The sequence below is a fragment of the Belonocnema kinseyi genome, chromosome 1 (genome assembly GCF_010883055.1).
Source record: "Belonocnema kinseyi isolate 2016_QV_RU_SX_M_011 chromosome 1, B_treatae_v1, whole genome shotgun sequence".
In the NCBI taxonomy this organism is placed as follows: domain Eukaryota; kingdom Metazoa; phylum Arthropoda; class Insecta; order Hymenoptera; family Cynipidae; genus Belonocnema; species Belonocnema kinseyi.
In genome coordinates this window covers 13,166,852-13,172,764 of record NC_046657.1, presented here as the reverse complement: position 1 = coordinate 13,172,764, position 5,913 = coordinate 13,166,852, and positions in this window count along the sequence as shown.

Sequence of the window (5,913 nt, the reverse complement as noted above, 5' to 3'; positions counted from 1 at the left end):
GCTGAGAGCAAACGCGGCACCCATCTTGCCGATAGCTTTTTCATGCCTAATTTTTCATGTAGAATTGAAACAACTGCACCTCTAGATATCCTTGTGGCCTCATCTAACTCACGCACTTTTAATCTTCTATCCTTCCACACCATATCGTGGATTTTATTGATGATTTCGGGAGTACTTGCTTCTACGGGCCTTCCTGAACGTGATTCGTCACTTATTGATGTACGACCACGCTCAAATTTATTTACCCAGTTATAAACCGTTGCTAAGGCAGGGGCAGATGTGCCATGAACTGAGTCCAATTCATTTTTTATCTCATATAGAGTTAAACCCTTTAAATGAAAATGTTTGATTACCGCTCTGAACTCGTTTTTTTTCCATTTTTCTTAACGAACATTGTTTTTTCAATTTGTTATAAAAACACTTAAACTCAGAAGATGTGGACTGTGACTGCACCATATATCTAGTCGGGAGTGGTGCTGACTAAAAACAGATGATTTGGAGCGATTCGCGCGCCATCTGTTGGTCATTCTAAGGACTTATTGAACTACCCTCGTACCTTGGTGAAACTAAATCCATGTCGAGTATTACTCGGCCAAAGCTGTTTTTGGTTTTATTTGGAAACGCGTCTTGAGTAAGGCGGTTTAAAAATATGGTCGATGGACGCGAATTCTGATATTTTGGAGTGTTTTTCTTTAAATAAATATAATCACTGATTCGAGAGGGTTGGTTAAACAGGATTTATAGTGGCCGAGAATTTGTTTTGTTCTGTTGTAAGACTGAAATGTAATGTAATCAATTGAGTTAATTAATATATCTTGTGGTCATGTTTGTCGACTTGGGCGGCAAAAATTCCCTCCCTTTTTCGCGCTTAAGATTTGCAGGTCATCGCCCAGGCGACTCTACTGTTTAAATTCTTTTCTTTTTTTTTTGACAACTAAGCCGGTCATCCCTAGGACTAACATTATTATTGTTTCCTTAAGCTAATTTATTCTTCGATGAGGCGGTATTTTCTCAATACCTGGCGCGGAAAACTAATACTTTGAAAGTCTCCATCGGAGTTTAAATTGTGCTTTGTTTGTTGCAGCAGGGAAATTCAGTTCAAACATAGCGAATATTCTCTCAAGGCCGTGTGGGTGTAGGAAAATATTTGTTATAAGAAATATTAACGCACGTTACAATCAAACGTAGACAAGACTTCCTATGTTCCTGATATGGACAGAGCACTTAATCTAAATCAATAAAGATATATAAAAAATAAAAACTGATATGCTATTGAAGTAAAGCAACGGATTACTGTATAGTATAAGAAGGGAGTTTTTTCAATAAGGCAAGTCCCGTATCAGAAAAGACTTCCGATTTTACTGTCATGGTGATTTGACCGAATTTTAAATGTTGGAAATTCGCGTTTTATACTTAGCCAGGTGACTTTTAGTCCTAAATTAAATTAGATGGCATTATTTGGCACTGGACATAAGTACTTTTTTAATCTGCTTAAATCTAAGTTAAAGGTGAATAAATCGTAGTGACATCAGTAGGGTTTCTCATGCCGGCTTAACCTAAATTCAAGAGGCGTAAAGGTATATTTACAAAAATGCATGTACTAAATCTAACTCATTAACTTTCTTACTTACTTACTTACTTACTATACCTAACGAGTTCTTCGGTCATCTGCCTAGATGTTGATGTATTTCTTCAGTCTTGATATCGTCTCTGATTTTGTCGTGGTCGAAGATCATAGCATCGGACTTCCGGTTTTCCCACTTCCAGGGGTGTGGTGATTATTTTACGTGGCCGACCACATTTCCTTCGTGGTTGTTCGGCTTTGTCCAGCCCTTTCTGTTCGAGCCGACCCGCTTTTTTCATGAAGTGCTGACTGCTGGCTGGATGGCTCCGAAGAGGGCCATAGGGTCTAATCCATTGACAAAGGAGATTCTAGGTGCTCCTTTTGGGCTCTTACTGGTATCGTCGGTTTCCTCAGGGTTTAGAAAAGTGGACGAGTCAAACTCGGGTAGCCGTGGTATGTATGGCGGTAAGGGCTCACAACGCGTAAGCTGTTTATAGCTTGGTCTGAACTGCTAGGCACAGTTGAATTTTGATTGTTGCGACGGTGACTACCTTCTGGAGAGGCGGTTAAGGTGATAGCAGGAGCCCGAAGCAACTTGGGCGGAGTGTGCTCAACGCGTGAGCGGTTTGATAGGGTATCGGAGTTCTATAACCCCGTCTGACTTGGATAAGCCTAAAGATTCTGTTCTTCAGAAGGGGTGCTCGGAGTGACCACAGGGGCCCTAAGTGAGTTAGGCTGCAGTAGCTCAACGCGTGAGTGGTTTGATAGGGTGTCAAAGTTGTTAGAAACAGTTGCTCCTTGACTGTTGCGAAGGTTACGACCTTTCGTGGTCCTAGATTTGGACAAAGGGTCTCGTGTCGAAGGAGTCAGGTCAGTTGGACAAACTAAAGTTTGTTTCAGTCTTTTCTGAGTTGCAACGAGTTTGACGGGGTGTGTGAACTGGCGGGGACACTTGTTCCTTTGCATTTGGGTTCGACTTCACCATCAGGTCGAATCGGACGGGTGCTAGTTGATGATCTCTGCGGTGGAAATTAAGTAGTCGTTCTTCCAGTTGCAGTTGGCACACCTCTCGCGCTAGATGCTTTACGATAGCGTAGGGGCCATTTCCACGAAGCGCTAATTTGACGTTTAAGACTCTTAGCTTATCAGATAAATAATGAGAGCGAGCCCAGACTAGATCGCCGATCCTAAATCGGGGCCAGGTAGGTGATGCCATAGCATACTTCTTTTGGTAAATCTTTTGTTTTTGGTTGATCATATAGTGGTGCAGTAGGCTCACTCTGATCAGCCTGAGATTGGTGGCTGTTAAGCTAAGCAGCCACTTGTTTCTGCTGGACGTTCGTGGTTAATATTTTAGACGGTATTCCATTTTGAAAACCCAAAAGATTTACAAAGGGCGATCCTACTTGATAATCATCCTGATTTGGAGGTTGATTTATCTCCGGATTGGCCAGTAGGTTGGACTGAACATTTAATGCTGACTCCGTGAGTTGATTCCCCACTGAAGGTCCCATTAAATTAGCAATTGTCCACTGGAGTTCATACAGATCCGAATTTTCAGGTGGATTTGTGTGCAAGCAAGTGGACTGATCTGCCTGGAAGTTGATCTGGACTGGAAGTTGATCTGGATTCCTAGATTGGTAGGTTGACAATTAAGGTTGGTGAGTGAGTGGGTCCTCATCTCGTGTAGGAGGTCCAAGTTGATTCTCCATGTTTGCTGGATTACCTATTACGGTGTTTAATTTAGAAAGGAAAACGTCAGGCGCCACTGGGTGTTTGATCCCACTCCCGAAAGTGGGTGGAAGTGAAATGATTGCGGTGACGCGGTTCCGCAAGTTCTCTGGGTCGGAGTGCAGGACTTCATTGATCAAGACGTTAGTTACCTCTGAGGTGACTAGTCAGATTTGGATCCGTGGTGCTCTCCAGCGCCAAAACTCCTTTTGTGTGTAAAAGAAAAAGGGGCCCCACTTTGGGCGCCAAAATTTTAATATACAACAACAATAATAATTTAATTCAAGTCTATACATAATATTTCATATATTATAATAATATAATTCAATATATAATAATAATAATTCAAGTATCAGGGCAGAAACCATAGAGGAATTAGAAATACAGTGGAGGCAGAAAGCCATCCATAGCGAGCACCCCAACACGTTAGATCAAAGTGAAGTGGACAGTGAGGCATCTAATATTTGGCTAAGAAAGGGAGTTCTGTATCCAGAGACGGAAGGATTCGTCATTGCAATACAGGACAAGGTTGTCAGCACCAGGAATTATCGCAAACACGTGGTATATCAAGACGTGGTTGACCGGTGCCGATTATGTGGAGATACCAACGAATCCATCAAGCACATTATTGATGGCTGTCGCATTATGATTCAGAGAGAATATACGCACAGACATAATGATGTAGCGGGCATTATACATCAACAACTTTCCCTAAACCTAGGACTCTTAAAAGAATGGTTGCCCTTCTATAGATACATTCCAATTCCTGTCTTAGAAAGCGAAGATTACATCTTATATTAGGATGTTACTATCCAAACGGATCATTACATCCAGGCCAATCGACCTGACATCGTGATGCGAGAAGAAAAAGGTGGAAAAGTCTACATCATCGACATTGCTTGTCTGCTTAAGCGAAATTTGCAGTCAACCTATACAACCAAGATCCACAATTATAGCGAGTTAAGGCATGAAGTAAATACCAAATGGAGGAATGTGAATCATGCATCCATTCATCCCATTGTGATTTCGGCTACAGGCAATGTACACGCAAGATGCACGGAACATCTTGAACATTTAGGAGTCAGTAGGGTATTGGCAACAGCTCCGAAGGCGGTTTTATTAAACACCTGTCGCATTGTAAGAAACTTTCTTGATCATCAGGAAGCGAGCGACTAAAAACCCATGGAATGACAGATGGTAGCTCTAAGAAAGCATCCAGAGGAAGTTTTTCATTCAAGCTTTAGATCCTTCCGAATACAAAAGGACCTAGGCAAGGTTAATTATTATAATGAAAATCAGAAGAGAGAATATTTTATTAATTAATTAATAAGATCAAATTTGTTGCTTAGTTAATAAGGGCTGTACTTACTTGGAGACCGGTAGCTTTTGAATCTTCCATCCTTCTTGATTCTTGGTTTATTGCCGGGATGAAGAAAAAAGGGAATGGACGACTAATGACGGAATCTTTTCGTGGTAAATAGTTTATTAGTATGTCACTTCCAGCAAACTAATTAACTTATTTGAAACTTCACCGAATCAGAACTAACGCGATGATGATTCGGCGAGAACTCATTTAACCTGCTTCGTGACCCCATGGGTCTGTTTATCAAGCAATTTGTAGTTAGAGAGAGAGAGAAGGGTGGGGGGGCTTGGGTGTTTGCGATCGGAATGAGATCCTTGCTACTCGACGGCGGAGTCCGTAGTGATTTTTGTGCTCATCGACTGGATTGGATTGGTCTCGGCAATGGGCCTCACTCCCCCGGCATGCTCGTAGCGCTGCAGGTAAAAGGGCAAGGTGAACTATTGGAAATGTCCATCACTGTCGAAACGGCGAATCCGAAGAAAAGAGAGCCCATGTTTGTTCCCATCGGAATAATATTTCATAGAAATATCCCGATGGCAAAAAGAACCGGTATCAACCAAAAAGTAAAATTTTCAAGGTAAAAAAATGAAATGTTACCAAAAAAAATAACTTTAAAACAAAAAGCTTAGCTAACTAACAGCAAAGACAAATTTTTTATAAAACTCAAAATTTCTGAGCTAAAAAGTTGAATATTTCACTAAAAAAGATGATTTTTTTTAACAAAAATATAATATTACCACCAAAAAGACGAATCTTTAATGAAATTCAATCATTCTAAAAACAGAATCATTTTCTAACTAAAATGTATTAGGTAAATTTCAAATTACCAAAGTAACTTTTCAAAAAAAAAATTAATTTACTGACAAAAAGGAGAATTATTTCTACAACTCAAGAGTTCTCAACGAAAAAGTTGAATATTCAACTAAAAAGATAACTTTTTAAACAAAAATAATACATTTCTACAAAAAAGACGAATTTAAAAAAAATGGTAATCTTTAAACAAAAAGAGTAATTAACTACCAAAAAATGCGAATTTTCCTTTGAATACAAAAATTCTCAACCAAACATTTGAATTTTCAACTAAAGAAGATTAATCGCTCTTAATTCTCAAGATTTCTTGGCCAAAGATTTTGAGATTATTCGACTCAAAAAGAAGAATTTTTAGAACAAAGGTTAATTTATTACCAAAAGAAAAGTAAAATTTTTAATATAATTCAGGAATTCTCAACAAAAAGCTCAATTTTTAACGAAAAGA